Source organism: Hyperolius riggenbachi, chromosome 5 (genome assembly GCF_040937935.1).
Source record: "Hyperolius riggenbachi isolate aHypRig1 chromosome 5, aHypRig1.pri, whole genome shotgun sequence".
NCBI classification, from domain to species: domain Eukaryota; kingdom Metazoa; phylum Chordata; class Amphibia; order Anura; family Hyperoliidae; genus Hyperolius; species Hyperolius riggenbachi.
The window spans coordinates 181,256,658-181,272,596 of NC_090650.1; the positions used below are offsets into that span (position 1 = coordinate 181,256,658).

General features: G+C 49.9%; 1 protein-coding gene across 1 annotated transcript in view; it reads left to right on the forward strand.

Annotated features, from left to right (window-relative positions):
* Positions 1-15,939, forward strand: part of LOC137519355 (polycystin-1-like protein 1) — a 705,387-nt gene that overhangs the window by 480,660 nt on the left and 208,788 nt on the right. The window lies entirely within an intron of this gene.

Sequence of the window (15,939 nt, forward strand, 5' to 3'; positions counted from 1 at the left end):
TTTATAAGGTGTCTGAGGAAAGCGAAGCTGGGCAGGATAATTATGATGATGACGATGATATGGATGTCACGTGGGATCCTAAGAGACAAGATGACCAAGGGGACAGTTCAGAGGGGGAGTCAGAGAGGAGTAGGAGGAGACGAGTTCCTGAAAGAAGGAGGGGGAGCTCGTTGTCAGAAACAGCTGGTGGCAGTGTCCGGCGCCATGTTTCGCCACCTATGGACAGCCAACCAACATGCCTGTAACATTCCCTGGAGATGCAGCTGCGGGCAGTCAGGATGCCTCTGCAGCTGCTTCGGTTTTCTTATCGGGCGTTTCACCCGTTCATTCGGCGTTTAGCACGCCGAGGACGGGATTGTGAGTGGCTCATAGGGTTGCTTTGTCGCATGCGCGCGCGCACAGACAGGACCTTTATGCTGGGAGGAGGCGCGTCAGCTGACCTGCCGGACTCACAGTGCTTCTGATTGGCTGATGGGAGTGGGCGCGGCCGAGGGGTCTCCTCCACTTCTTAAGCCTTCTGGAGTCACTCGCAACTCGTCTGCTGTTGCGAATACTTCGTGTTAGCGCTCAGACCTTAGACAGTATCCGGTGTGCTTTGATCCGGGAGGAAACCGGGGATTTCACACAAGACTAGGAATTATTACTATTATTGTATATTGCTTGATATTCTGTGTTTGGCTCACTTCTGACTTCGCTTTCGCTTATCGATTCTGTATTTTCGCCCATCTGATTCTGTTGCTGACTCTGCCTGATTTATCTCTATCCTCTTGCCTGCCGATTTTGTACTGTATCTGCCTGTCTGTTGCCGAACTTATCTGTCTGACCACTCCACTCACCAGTGAGCCCTTGTCACTGGTGAGGTTCCTTACTGATAGTACCCACCAGCTCCTCTGGTGAGGTTTTGTCAAACTGATCAGTTATACAGTTGCACCAAGCACTATACACGTCTTTATTTACCTGTTAGCTATACTTGCATTATTGGTGATTCTGTAGATCACCACATGATCAGGTATAGTGTCTGGATTATTGGTGATACTGCAGATCAAACAATAACCAGACTCCTGTGTTGCTACACCAATCGTTACAATGCCCTTCAACGTCAGCTGCTGATTCCACTATAGTGCCATCACCCCAGGGGGGCTCAGCAGTTTGGAAATGTTTTAGGGTGTCTGCCTTAGATCAGAGCAAGGCCATCTGTTCTCTCTGCCTCCACAAATTGAGCCGTGGAAAGGCCAACACCCACATAGGGACAACTGCCTTACGAAGGCACATGCAGAAAAGGCACAAACTGCAATGGGAAGAGCACCTGAGCAAAAGCAGCACACAAAAGAAAAGCCACCCTCCTTCTCCTCTTCCTCCTTTAGGTGCAGCATCTTCAGCCGCTTTATCCCTTGCACCTTCACAGCCACCCTCCTCCACTCCGCCTCTCACCTTAAAGCGGATCCGAGATGAAAAACTTATTATAACAAGTAACTTGTCTATATATCTTATCTAAAGTTTAGATAGTTTACACAGCAAATCTAGCTGCAAACAGCTTTAATAGAATATGATTGATTATTCCTGTGATACAATGACAGCAGCCATGTTGTTTGTAAACATTACACAGAAGCAGGCTTATCTGCATCTTGAGCAAAAAACCTAATCCCCTCCTCCTCTCTCCTGCCCTCTGCCTCTGAAATCTCTGGCTAGCAATACCTCCCCCCTCCTCCTGCCCAGACTGAGCTCCCATGAGCCCTTGCTACTGTCTGAAAGTGCCTTGGCTCTCTGAAAACCTGTGGGTGTGGCTTCTTTAGTTTATAGGAAATTAGAGTATTAAGACAAAAACAAAAAAGTATTTGGCTTGAGGAATGCCCTATAAACAATAGGAAAGGAACACAATTATGCAATGAGTAAAAGTTCATCTCGGATCCTTTTTAAGCTGTTCCTGCTCCACTGCCCACAGCAGCCAGGTGTCTGTGAAGGAAATCTTTGAGCGGAAGAAGCCAATTTCTGCCAGTCACCACCTTGCACGGCGTCTGACAGCTGGCTTGGCAGAACTGTTAGCTCGGCAGAACTGTTAGCTCGCCAGCTGTTACCATACCAGCTGGTGGACTCTGAGGCCTTCCATAAATTTGTGGCCATTGGGATACCGCAGTGGAAGATACCAGGCCACAATTATTTCTCTAAAAGGGCGATACCCAAACTGTACCATGAAGTTGAGAGGCAAGTGATGTCATCTTTGGCACACAGCGTTGGGTCAAAGGTCCATCTGACCATGGATGCCTGGTCTGCCAAGCACGGTCAGGGCAGGTACATTACTTACAGCCCATTGGGTCAACCTGGTGACCGCTGACAAGCAGGGAGTACGTGGCTGTGCAGCGGACCTACTTGTGACACCTCCACGGCTTGCAGGCAGGCCTGCTGCCACCTCCTCTCCTCCTACTACATCTTCTTTGCTGTCGTCGTCCTCCTCCTCCTTGAATGGGTGGCAGTTCAACTCTACTGATGCTGCGATCTCCTCTCCAGTTACACAGCCCCATCTCCCCAGGGCCTATGCTGCATGCCAGATACAACAGTGTCACGCCATATTAGACATGTCTTGCCTCAAAGCAAAGAGTCACACTGGAGCAGCTCTCCTGGCTGCTCTTAACAAACAGGTCGATCAGTGGCTGACCCCACACCAACTGGACATCGCCAACGTGGTGTGTGACAACGGCAGCAATCTGTAACGATCTGCTAGTGTATGAGGGCACTAGCAGACAGACAAGTGACGTTCCCAACAGGGAAATGTCTACAGACAGTAACAGTAGAAGGCAATACTGATACAGATGATAACAATGGTCAGCAAATCGAGTCGGTAACAGATCTGATAGATACGGTACAAAATCGGCAGGCAAATACAATGTGAGTGAACAGGCAGAGGTCGGCAACAATCAGATATGCAAAGGTACAGACTCGCCAGGCAAGAGCTAAGTGTGTGTTCAAGCAGAGGTCGGCAACAGATCAGATTGACAAAGGTACGAAATCGAAAGGCAAAGAGTAGTCAGAAAAACAGGCAGAAGTCAAGCACAGTATAACAATCAATAATAATAGTATAGTCTAAGCTAGTGTGAAATCCCCGGGGTCCTGCCAGTTCAAAGCACACACGGATCTGACTATGGTCTGAAGCCTTCACGGCGAAGTGTTAGCTAGAGCAGACAGTGAGTAAGTGTCAGAACAGAGCTTAAATAGCCCGGGTAAGCAGGAAAACACGCCCCCAAGCCGCTTGGCCAACCAGGATCCAGAGGTGGAGTCCTGCGTGTCAGCTGACAGCTCGTCAGCTGACCCGCTTCCTTAGAGCATAAGAGGGGTGGCGCTGCCAGCACCTGCGTCCGCCCTCATTTCCAGTCAGAGTATCATGCGACCGGATCCCCGCAGGCACGCTGCTGACATCATTCCTGCCACTGCGGCCGGCCACACCAGAAGCCCCAGATGCGCTACCAGCGGAGGAAACAGAAACTGAGCTGGTAAGCGCAGGATTACTGACACAATCTAATTTCGGCTTTGAGTTTGGGAAAGTTGACACATGTTCCCTGCATGGCACATGTGCTGAATCTCATCATTCAGAGATTTGAAAGTACCCAGGCTTACAGGACGTACTGAAGGAGGCCAGGAAGTTATGTGGGCATTTCAGGTGGTCTTACATGGCCATGGCACACTTTGCAGATATTCAGCAGAGAAAAAACTTGCTGGTGAGACGCTTGATTTGCGATAGCCCGACTCGCTGGAATTTGACCCTGCTGATGTTCGACCTCCTGCTACAACAGGAGAAAGCCTTCACCCAGTATTTCAACAACTACAGTAGAAGGACACAGTATGGGGAGATGGGGATGTTCTGGCTGAAGAACTGGACACTCATGCGAAATGCCTGCAGGCTCATGCGGCCGTTTGAGGAGGTGACAAACATGGTGAGTCGCAGTAAAGGCGCCATCAGCGACTTAATCCCGTATGCTTTCTTCCTGGAGCATGCCGTGCGTAGTGTGGTGGATCAAGCTGTGGACGAGCGTGAACAGGAACAGGAGGATGAGTTATGGGATCAATTCCCATCAGAACCAGATGTTTCCTCAACACCTGCAGCAGCACAGAGGGGGAGGAGGAGAAGGAGGAGGAAGAGTCGTGTGGGGAAGAGGAGTCAGACTCAATTGATGAGGAAGGTGGGTTTTTTTTGGAGGAGGAGGTGGCAGAAGAACAACCGCAGCAGCCATCACAGGGGGCTTGTGCTGCTCAACGTTCCCCTGGTATTGTTCGTGGCTGGGGGGAGGAGGAGAACTTACCTGACGTCACTGAGGAAGAGCAAGAGGAGATGGATAGTACGTCTGGATCCAACTTTGTGCAGATGGCGTCTTTCATGCTGTCCAGCCTGTTGAGGGACCCCACATATAAAAAAAAACTCAAGGGGAATGAGCTGTACTGGGTGGCCACGCTACTAGACCCTCCGTATAGGCACAAAGTGGCGGACATGTTACCAACTCACCTGACAGCAGAAAGGATGCTGCACATGCAGAACAAGCTGGCAACTATGCTTTACAGTGCATTTAAGGGTGATGCCACAGCACAACGAAATAAAGGTACCACTGCCAGTAATCCTCCTCCCATGTCCACGCAGGCAAGGACAGGACGCTCCAGCAATCTCATGGTGATGTCGGACATGTGGACATTCTTTAGTACAAAGTCTCGCCTTAGTCCTTCCGGATCCACCCTCCACCAACGCCTCAACCAGCAGGTAGCCGACTACCTAGCCTTAAGTGTGGATGTAGACACTGTGAGCAGTAATGAACCCTTGGACTACTGGGTGCGCAGGCTTGACCTGTGGCCAGAGCTGTCCCAATTTGCCATCCAACTTCTGTCTTGCCCTGCCTCAAGCGTCCTGTCAGAACGGACCTTCAGCGCAGCTGGAGGCATTGTCACTGAGAAGAGAAGTCGCCTAAGTCACAAAAGGGTTCAGTACCTCACTTTTATCAAAATGAATGAGGCATGGATCCCGGAGGGCTACTGCCCGCCCGAAGACTAAGTCAGTCCCCTCACACAGCATCTCTGCCTGCACGTCATGTGACTGGCTGCCTGCCCCAAGACTAAGTCGCTCCCCACACAGCATCTCTGCCTGCAGGCCACTTGACTGCCTTCTTTTCTGGCTCCACTGCGCAGCTGCAACAACAAAACAAAAGGCATGTACATGTGCCAATTCCCCTTCGTGATTGTTACCTTACCGCGGTGAAGGGGCTTGTGTATCACAATGAAGCAATGACCGACGGCTATATGAGTGTCTCGGGGGGCACACCCACGATAATAAGGTCGTTGCTTCACTGTGACAGACCAAATTCGATCAGCTGGACACTCAGTCACTGTTGTTCTGTCATTGAGCTACCTCAGCCCAACCATGTAGGCTTGAAAACCGCCATCGCCTGCACTCTGGCCATGGTGCGCACCAGTCCAGCACGGCCATCACTACACAAACAGCTGTTTTCGGTGTGTTACACAGTGAGTTTAGTCTGTCAGTGGGAAGCAGTACACTAATTACCCTCCCTGATTGATGTATACACATGCAAGATGTTTTAAAGCACTTTAGGCCTCCAATTTAGCAATAAAATGTGATTTCTGCCCTTAAAACGATACTTTGCGTCAAATCCTGATTTTTCCTGGGGACTTTTGGCATCTATCCCACTCCGCCATGCCCCCCTCCAGGTATTGGACCCCTAGAAACATCTTTTCCATCACTTTTGTGGCCATCATAAATGTTTCTAGTTTTCAAAGTTCGCCTCCCCATCGAAGACTATTGCGGTTTGCGAAAGTTTACGCGAATCGAACTTTTGCAGAAGTTCGCGTTCGCGGTTCGCTGAGAGTATGGCAGACACAGCTGTGTTTTAATAGGGAGGGCGGGGGTCAAGGAGGGAATACAGCCTGATTGGCTGCCATGTGTCTGCTGACTGTGATGTAGAGGGTCAAAGTTTAGCCCAATGACGAGGTATAGGGTCGAACGCGGGGTATAGGGTCGTATGCGGTATGTGTTTTCTACCCGCCGCGGACGCTGGGCGAATCGTTTGGGCCATCTCTAGTGAAAATTGCTCTGGTCCTAAAGGGGTAAAAAACCCTTAGTTGTCTAGTGATTAAAATAGAAAAAAATGCCCTGCTAATGAGGAACTGATTGCCACTTCACTCAGGTGACAGATGGGTTTATACTGTCTACAACAATCACTTCACAATATAGGCCCTGCCTGTGAAACCTTATACTGGGGGCAGAAGTGGATACTAGATGCCAGTAGTGGTTCACTCAGCTGTTTTGTTTTTTTTGGAAAACTGAATGTCACTCCATACTACAACAATCACTTCACAATATAGGCCCTATACAGTGAGCAGTAGTGGGCAGATACTAGATGATGCCAGTATCTGTGTCCAACAGCTAAAGTCTGTACACTGGACAGTAGACAGTAGACACATAGAACTGCAAAATAATAATAGCAAGAAAATCAATGTACCAGCCCTTATAAAGGCTCCTGGGTGCTCAGGACTCTGTACTAGCAGCAATAAACTACACTGGGGACACAGAACAGAGGCCTAACTAATGCTTTCCCTATCAGCAGCACAGCTGAGCTCTCTGCCTACACTTTTTCACAGCAACCACAGACAAAGTGTAAAATGGCTGCTGTGCTGGTCTTTTATAGGGGTGGGGGGTGGTCTAGGAGAGAGGGATAGCTGATTGGCTGCCATGTGCCTGCTGACTCAAAGTTTGGCTCTATGATGATGTATAAGGGGGGGGTCGAATGCGCCATGTGTTCACCTGCTGACGCAAACACAAGTTTTTCCCAAGGATTTGTCTGCCGGCGAACAGTTCTGTCCTTGTCCAACGCTGGCTCTAGGCTCCTCCGTCCATACATGCGCCCCACCTGGTTGCCGGCAACCACGTGCGTTGGGCACATGTATGGACTGAGGACAGCTGTGGCGTAGCACAGGCAATGTATAGTGCACTGGGCACCTAGGGGAGTACATTGACCAGTGTCGGGGGTTTTGTCACTCGTCCCAATATCGCCGTTACTGCCGTGCACAGATCGACCAAGACGGCCCGACATCTTGCAACATGTCCAGCCTGAAATTGGTTGCATTGTCAATCAGGCATGCATTTGGCAGCACTGATGTTCATCTCTCTCTCTCTCTCTCTCTCTCTCTCTCTCTCTCTCTCTCTCTCTCTCTCTCTCTCTCTCTCTCTCTCTCTCTCTCTCTCTCTCTCTCTCTCTCTCTCTCTCTCTCTCTCTCAAGCTCACAAACATTGGCCAGGAATCGTACCCAGATCAACTGCTTGGAAGGCAGCTATGCTCACCCACTATACCATCATTGGCTGGGAATCGAACCCAGGTCAACTAACATTACAGGCTGAAGCCAGCCATTTCACTCATTTCTTCAACTACAAGAAAGGCCCAGGAGTAGTCTTAGCTACCGTAATATCTATGTTACGGCAGGGCCCTTATTACACTTTCTCTTACAGGGCTATGGAAACCGTTTTGCCCGTGCGATAAAGCGAGGTGCAAAAATGAAATCATGCCTAGCAGAGGATGGTTTCAATCCATCAACCTCTGGGTTATGGGCCCAGCACACTTCCGCTATGCCACTCTGCAGTCTGCTTACATTTGTATACTTTCTTCAAGTTTAAGAAGGGTACATTAGTTCCCTTCACAAAACACAACGCCGTCCCTGGGTGGGCTTGAACCACCAACCTTTCAGCTAAGAGCCAAATGCACTAACCAATTGTGCCACAGAGACTGTGTATGTAGTTGCTGCTAAATGGCTATCTGGGGTTCTCTTCGGACAACTGTTGAACACAAAAGGCAAGGCCATCCCTGGGTGGGTTTGAACCACCAACCTTTCGGTTAACAGCTGAATGTGTTAACTGATTGCACCACAGAGACTGTGTATGCAGTTGCTGCTAAATGATTTTATAGGGATGTATGTGTGTCTTTTGGAGGGAGGAAGTAAGTCTGCTCCAAGAAGTTTAACACCACTTTTCCCTACAACGAAGCATTCACTGTGTGGCAGCAGAGTGGTGCAGCGGAAGTGTGCTGGGCCCATAACCCAGCGGTTGATTGATTGAAACCATCCTCTGCTAGGTGTTGTTTTACCACATGGGCCAATCGTCGGCCATAGCCCGTTAAGAGAAAGTGTCATTAGGGCCTTGCTGTAACATAGATTGTAGTGTAACTATTTAAACTAATGTACCCTTCTTAAACTTGAAGATTGTATAAAAATGTAAGCAGATTGCAGAGTGGCGCAGTGGAAATGTGCTGGGCTCATAACCCAGAGGTTGATGGCAGTGGCGTCCCTACCATGGGGCGGCCAGGAGCGCTCCGCTCCGGGTGTCAGCTCCAGGGGGGGTGTCATCAAGGCCTCCCCAGAAGCCTTGATGACACAGGAGGGGAAGCAGCGCTGAAGGAGGGGTGGCAGCGTCGGCGGGGAGGGGGGAAATACCCCCCCACATCTCCCTCACCTGGGTCCCCTCCTTCGGCGCTTCCCCTCCACGGGCGCCGGCAACGGGCACTGACAGGGCGGCTGATAGCCGCCCTCAGTTTACCCGAGCAGGGCTACGGGAAGATGGCCGCCGAAGCCCGCACTGGAGACAAAAATAGACGGCAAGATGGCCGCCGACGCCATCTTGCCGTCTATTTTTGTCTCCAGTGTGGGCTTCGGCGGCCATCTTCCCGTAGCCCTGCACTGATGACGCAGCAGGAGACGGCGCGGGACATTCAAGAGGAGCTGCGGAGGCTGCCTGGGACTCGGAAGAGAGGTTTCATCTGCAGGTAAGGTTTTTTTCTTTTACAGGTGCACCGGCCCGGCCACCCACCGCTGCTGCCCACCTACCCACCGCTGCTGCCCACCTACCCACCGCTGCTGCCCACCACCTACCCACCACTGCTGCCCACCTACCCACCAGGCTACCCACCACTGCTGCCCACCTACCCACCACTGCTGCCCACCACCTACCCACTACTGCTGCCCGCCTACCCACCAGGCTACCCACCACTACTGCCCACCTACCCACCACTGCTGCCCACCTACCCACCGCTGCTGCCCACCTACCCACCACTGCTGCCCACCTACCACCACTGCTGCCCACCTACCCAGCAGGCTACCCACCACTGCTGCCCACCTACCCACCACTGCTGCCCACCTACCCACCACTGCTGCCCACCTACCCACCAGGCTACCCAGCAGGCTGCCCACCTACCCACCACTGCTGCCTACCTACCCACCAGGCTACCCAGCAGGCTACCCACCACTGCTGCCCCCCTACCCACCACTGCTGCCCACCTACCCACCGCTGCTGCCCACCTACCCACCGCTGCTGCCCACCTACCCACCGCTGCTGCCCACCTACCCACCGCTGCTGCCCACCTACCCACCAGGCTACCCACCACTGCTGCCCACCTACCCACCACTGCTGCCCACCTACCCACCAGGCTACCCAGCAGGCTGCCCACCTACCCACCAGGCTACCCACCACTGCTGCCCACCTACCCACCACTGCTGCCCACCTACCCACCACTGCTACCCAGCAGGCTGCCCACCTACCCACCAGGCTACCCAGCAGGCTGCCCACCTAACCACCACTGCTGCCCACCTACCCACCACTGCTACCCGCAGGTGGTGTACCGTGGGGGGGGGTGTCTTTCAATACCTAGCACCGGGTGTCAAATGCCCTAGGTACGCCACTGGTTGATGGATTGAAACCATCCTCTGCTAGGCATGATTTAATTTTTGCACCTTGCTTTATCGCATGGGCAAAACGGTTTCCATAGCTCTGTAAGAGAAAGTGTAATAAGGGCCCTGCCGTAACATAGATATTACGATAGCTAAGACTACTCCTGGGCCTTTCTTTTAGTTGAAGAGATGAGTGAACTGTGACACCACACTTAAAAAAAAAAACAGCAAACAGCAAAGCTTCCCCATATTGGAGCATTGGATTTGATAAAGTCTTAAGCCACTGTGTTGTAAGCCACAACTTAGGTTAGCAGGAAAGGTTGCATGGCCACCTAGCTTTTTATCCTTCCCACCCTTGCCCTGGAATCTTCCAGACTTCAAATTGCTGTCCTTTGCTGTGTGTGTTACACCAGCATCATCCAGGGGGGCACATGATCTTTCTGACTCTGAAGTCTTGAATTGAAGCCTGTAAGCAGTTTCACCATGTGTCCCACTGCTTTCATCTAGCAAATTAGGCAAATAAGCAAGCTCATTTTTCTCTTGGGCATATCACAATGGTACATGCTAGGCTGGCTTCAACATGTAGTGCTTTCAGTAGTATAGTGGTGAGCATAGCTGCCTTCCAAGCAGTTAACCTGGGTTAGATTCCTGGCCTATGTATGTGAGCTTGCTTTTGACAGCCTACAAATCCCTGGAAGGCAAGGTGAGAGAGTGAGTATCACGCTGGGCGTGACTAAGTAACAGATACAGATAAATACACAATAATAATACAATGTGTAGTCGAGACCAGTCAGAACTTGTGCATAAGTTTTAGAATGTCGAGGTACAAAATCGTAACCTAAATCAGAGTCAAATTCAAGCAGGGTCATAAACGTGTATCAGATGTCAGTCGTATTACAAGGGTGAGGCAGATAAATGTAGTCAGGGAACAGGCCGAGCCAGTAACAGATATCAGATGGCTATGGTACAGAAGGACTAGACTAGAGCGAGGTCAGAAAACAAGCAATAGGTCGGTACACAGGTAAATAAACAATCAATGGTATATACAAAAATAGTAAACGACTGACTAACTGGAGGACATATATATTGTGCGTCAATACAATATATTGATGTAGCTCAAGGAGGCTTTCTGGCTAGACCTGAAACCAGCGAACTGATTAGTATCAAGGCCAGTGAGCAACTGAAGCTCCTGGTCTTATATACAAAATCCCAATTCCCCAGAACCACTCCCCTAATGATGTCGCCTAATGACATCGCTGTTGATGTCAGCTAGACCCTCCTTCTAAGCCTATAAAGACAGCTCTGAGCTGCGCGCGTCCTGCCAGAAACAACATGCTGACCCACATCTGTATGGGAGCCGGGGATGCCAACATTCTGACTCATGTCTATAGGGAAGCCAGGGATGCCTTTGATCGAAGAGGAAGAGGAAGCTGCCTCTAGCTGCTCCAAACTATCAGAACAGCTTGCAGAGACCACACCAGCTACATTTGTTACAGTGAGAGAGTGAGAGAGTAGTGGTCCTTTTTGCCACTGAACTAGTAATTGGATTCGGATATCTGGTAGAAATCCGCGGATATCCGGGTCATGGGTGAAACTATCCGCAGATAGCTATACGGATTTATGCCCAACTATCTGGAATCCGGATCCGGACGGATAGTGTAAAAATGGTCGGATATCCGGGTTACCCGGATATCCGAAATCTGGACGAGCATCACTGCTGCCAAGTTACCTGATGTATGGCCACCTTTACTTCGTTCCCTAATTCCTAATATATCCCTCTAAACCCTACCTAGCAGTTATGTAACTTGAATGCAATTCCTGTCTCCTGGCCTAATCGGCAAGAATCGCAGGTGAGATTATTCCACGGTTGGCTAACCAGTTTTCTCAAACTGTCTATTGAGTGCGCTCTCCCCCTCCCCTTCTTCCCCTTGTCCTTTTCAGATTCCTGTCTCGACACCATCACTGACTATGCACTTCACTAATGCACTGACTGTCTAAATCAATCACAAATCACAAGCACACAGCTAATTTAACTGTCTGAATCACAAGCTAGCTAACCGCAATCAATCAGCAATGTACAATGATGACAATGAGCTCAAATTTCGCAATTGAATCGCAATTGCAAAGTACAGCAGCACCGGATCAGTCTGACACAACCTCTCACAGCACTGAGTAACAGAGCAAGGAGTTAATCCAAAATGGCACCCACTCATTCCTATTGGCTGTGAGGAACATGCTAGGGACAGTGTGTCTGATGAAACGCGGAAAAGCCGCTGCCTCTCAAGGTGAGGCGGCTGTTTCCGCGTCCAGCATGGCGTCACAACGCGGAAAAAACGCCGCATGCCGCATAGGCAGAGCGGCGGAATCCGCATTGGGAACGGCGGAATCCGCATTGGGAACGGCGGAATCCGCATTGGAGGCGGCTCCCGCACTCGGTTCACTGGATACATTGCAAAACAGTACTGGTGTGGCTGGGACTGATAGTCCACGTAGATTCAGAGTGACACGCGCGCGCACACAGAGGCAGAGCTTAAATAACAGCCAGAAGGGAGTCAGCTGACCAGGCGGGTCAGCTGACATTTTCCACTACTCTCATTGGTCCAGCAATTAGGGAGGTCCTGGAGAGGTCCTTGTGTATATATACTGCTGGCTGTTCACTTGCTCTTTGTCTGGCGTTGCGAACACATACGTGGGAGCACTCAGACCCGTAGTCAGATCCTTAAGTGTGCCGGGACCAGCTGGAGCTGTAATCCTACACTTAGCTAGATTCTGTTGATAGCTTAAAGTACTAGTTTGATTGTGATCATCTGTTATGACCTTCTGCCTGCCTGACCATCCTCTTGTATTCTGATCTTGTACCTTGCTATTCTGATACTCTGTTGCCGAACCCCGGCTCGTCCTTAGACTCTGCTTCTGCCTCTTGATCTTGTACCTCGATATTTCTGATACCCTGTTGTCGAACTCTGCCTGTACCTAGACTCCGCCTCTGCCTTCTGAATCTGTACTTTATCTGTCCGTGTGTTATGATCTGGCTTGTCTGACCTCGAGAACCAACCTCACTATTGGAGGCGGTTCCCCGTCCTGTTAGTGACACTTTCTCCTGAGTGTCACTCTCAGACTTACCTTCCTACTCGCAGCCTGACTCCTCCCGCCTTGGAGAGTTCAGGTCTTCGGAAGGAAGCCGTGCAGTACTCTCCACTGCACTGAGGCTCAGTCCTCTTAGTGTTACTGTTACACCAAACACTACACTTTACTCAAGTTCAGAGGTTGGCTGGTATGTCAGATTGTCGGTGATACTGCAGATCACTTGTGATCTGGTATACATCTGTATTCCCGGTGATACTGCACATCACCGGTAATCAGATCCTCTCTGTGCTCCACCGTTCGTTACAGAACGCCAGACCAAAGACAAAATGGACGCACGCACTGGTCCTCTGGGGGAACTTGCCACCTCAGTGGATAATGTCAATCGAGTGCTGGGTGAACACAAAGCATTGATTGAGGCTCTGACAGGGTCCGACAGAGGCGCTCAGTGTTGATGATACTGGCAGATGCTGTTTACTCCTATCTGTTATTGCCTGATGAAGCGGGTTTGTGTCCCGTGAAACGCGTTGCACTTTATTTGGATTATCCAATAAAATTGTTTTGACTGAAAATCCACAGTCGTGTGTTCTGCTTGGAGGGGGTGAGTCCACCACTGCCTCCTCTATTACCAAGATGGGTTTTTAAGTTCTTTTAGTGTTTTTTATCCTATTGGCGCCTCTGTTATCCTATTATCCACTGCACTGAGGCTCAGTCCTCTTAGTGTTACTGTTACACCAAACACTACACTTTACTCAAGTTCAGAGGTTGGCTGATATGTCGGATTGTCGGTGATACTGCAGATCACTTGTGATCTGGTATACATCTGTATTCCCGGTGATACTGCACATCACCGGTATTATTATTATTATTTATTGTATTTATATAGCGCCAACATATTACGCAGCGCTGCACAATAGATAAAAGGGTTAACATACAAGGTAGGACATACAGGAAACTCACAACAAAACAAGATCATGCAAATGATTTGATAATACAGTGTCATAGGTCAAAATAGAGCCTGTTCTAGTCCACAAGAGGGGTGATTGTCAGTAAAATTGCATAATCAAGCTGGAAACACTAAGGGAGATGGCCCTGCCAGAGGCTTACAATCTAAAGGGTGGGGGTGGAGACAATAGGTGCATCTGTTGAGAGGGTGTCTAACAGAACATATTATGGTGCTGGTGTAGGGGGGTATGTGAGCATGAAAGGGTGAGTCTTGAGATCTTGTGTGAAGGTATTAAAAAGGGGGGCGAGTCTGGTGGCTGGAGGGAGCGATTTCCAGAGAGCAGCTTATTGCGGGTGGACCTGGCATTCCAGAGGCCACAGGAAACAGGGAGCGAATGCCTAGGGGTAGGGTGGATCGGAATAAGGTTATGCCAAGGGGGTGTGTGGGTAGAGTTTGGGGGGGGAAGGGAGGTGCATGGGGGTTGAGGGCCAAAAGGGAGTCTAAGGACAGAAGGGGAGAGGGTGCGGGGAAACAGAATGGGGACAAGAAGTAGAAGGAGGTGGAGGTAGAGCATGTGGTGATGGGGGAGAGTGAGGTGGGGAGGGAGATGGCTAGGAAATGGTGGAGGGGTAAGGGAGTGAACAGGAGGGAACATTTTGTACTGATGGGATAAGGTAGAATGGGGTTTGGAGAGTGGAAGCATAGACAGGGGGAAAGCAGTTAGACCAAAATGAGGTAAATGTCACCAATGATGTGGCTGAAGGGGTTTAGCAAAGTAGCATCAGTAATCAATCTGGTAAGGAGAAGTCCACAGGAGATCAGCAGTGAAGTTGGCAGAACATCAATGATGGCAAAAAAAAAAAAAATCCAGCTGTGTGTGATTGGTAGATGGGGTGTCTGGATGGTAATGAAGTAGCTTGTCTGGAGGTCGGCGATGGATCAGTTGGTGGGGAGTTCAGCAGTGGAGCAGCCAGTGAAGATCAGCAGTAGTGTGGTTGGTGAGGCACGGTGAAACCATCAGCAGTTTGGTAAGCGGGTGTGCAGTGCTTAAATTTAGCTGGCTGTATGTTTAGGTGGTGAATGTTCAATATAGGATTGAAGGTCTTTCAATGCAGGGTGTAGTAAATCAGCAGCCCAGAATTTTGTGCTAGTTCACTTCTGTTCCCTTCTGGCTCAATTCTGGTATAATTCGGTTTGTCTAAAGTACCCTTAAAATTAATACCCTTTAAATTTATACCCTTAAATGTATACACTGCTGACCAAGGTCATGCTGACTATATGATCTGCTTATATATATATCCCTGACTAGATTGATGCTAACAAGCAGACTGATAGCAGCTGTGAATATACTAGACACTAGACTCTAGCCACACAGGGGCAGGACCAGTCTAAAGATATGCAAATTGTGGCTAATGAAATAGGCAAATGGTAACACAGGAAGAAGCCCCAATTATTAACACTTATAATTAAGCAGATTGATGCAGAATTTAGAATTTAAGCATACAGCCAGGAAAATGAAACCGTTGCATACCATAAAAGCAGATTGATGCAGAATCAGATCCTCTCTGTGCTCCACCGTTCGTTACAGTGTGATTGTAACATTTACGGCTGCGGGCACGCAGGGTGTCTCCACAGCCGCCTCGGTTCCCTGTTTGCAGGTTGTTTCCGTTCCGCCGACGTCTAGCACGCCGAGGACGGAATTGTCAGTGACTCATAGGATTCTGGTATTGCGCAGCCGTGCACGTAGAAAGGACCTTTATGCTGGGAGGAGGTGCGTCAGCTGACTGGCTGGTCGGCTGACATCAGCGGGGACTCACGCCGCTCGTGATTGGTTGATTCCTGTGGGCGCGGCTGTGAGGTGTCCTCTGCTTCTTAAGCCTTCTCTGCTCACTCGCAACCTGTCTGCGGTTGCGAATACATACGTGTTAGCGCTCAGACCTTAGACTAGTATCCGGTGTGCTTTGATCTGGGAGGAAACCAGGGATTTCACACAAGACTAGGATTATTATCATTACTGTATATTTGATACTCTGTGAATGACTCTGGCTATCTCTGACTCTGCTCTTGCTTATTGATTCTGTACCTCTGCCCATCTGATCTAGTTGCTGAAACACTGCCTGAATACTTACTACTCTCTTGCTTACTGATTCTGTACTGTATCTGTTTCTCAGTTGCCGAACCCAGCCTGTCTGACCTCTCTACTCACC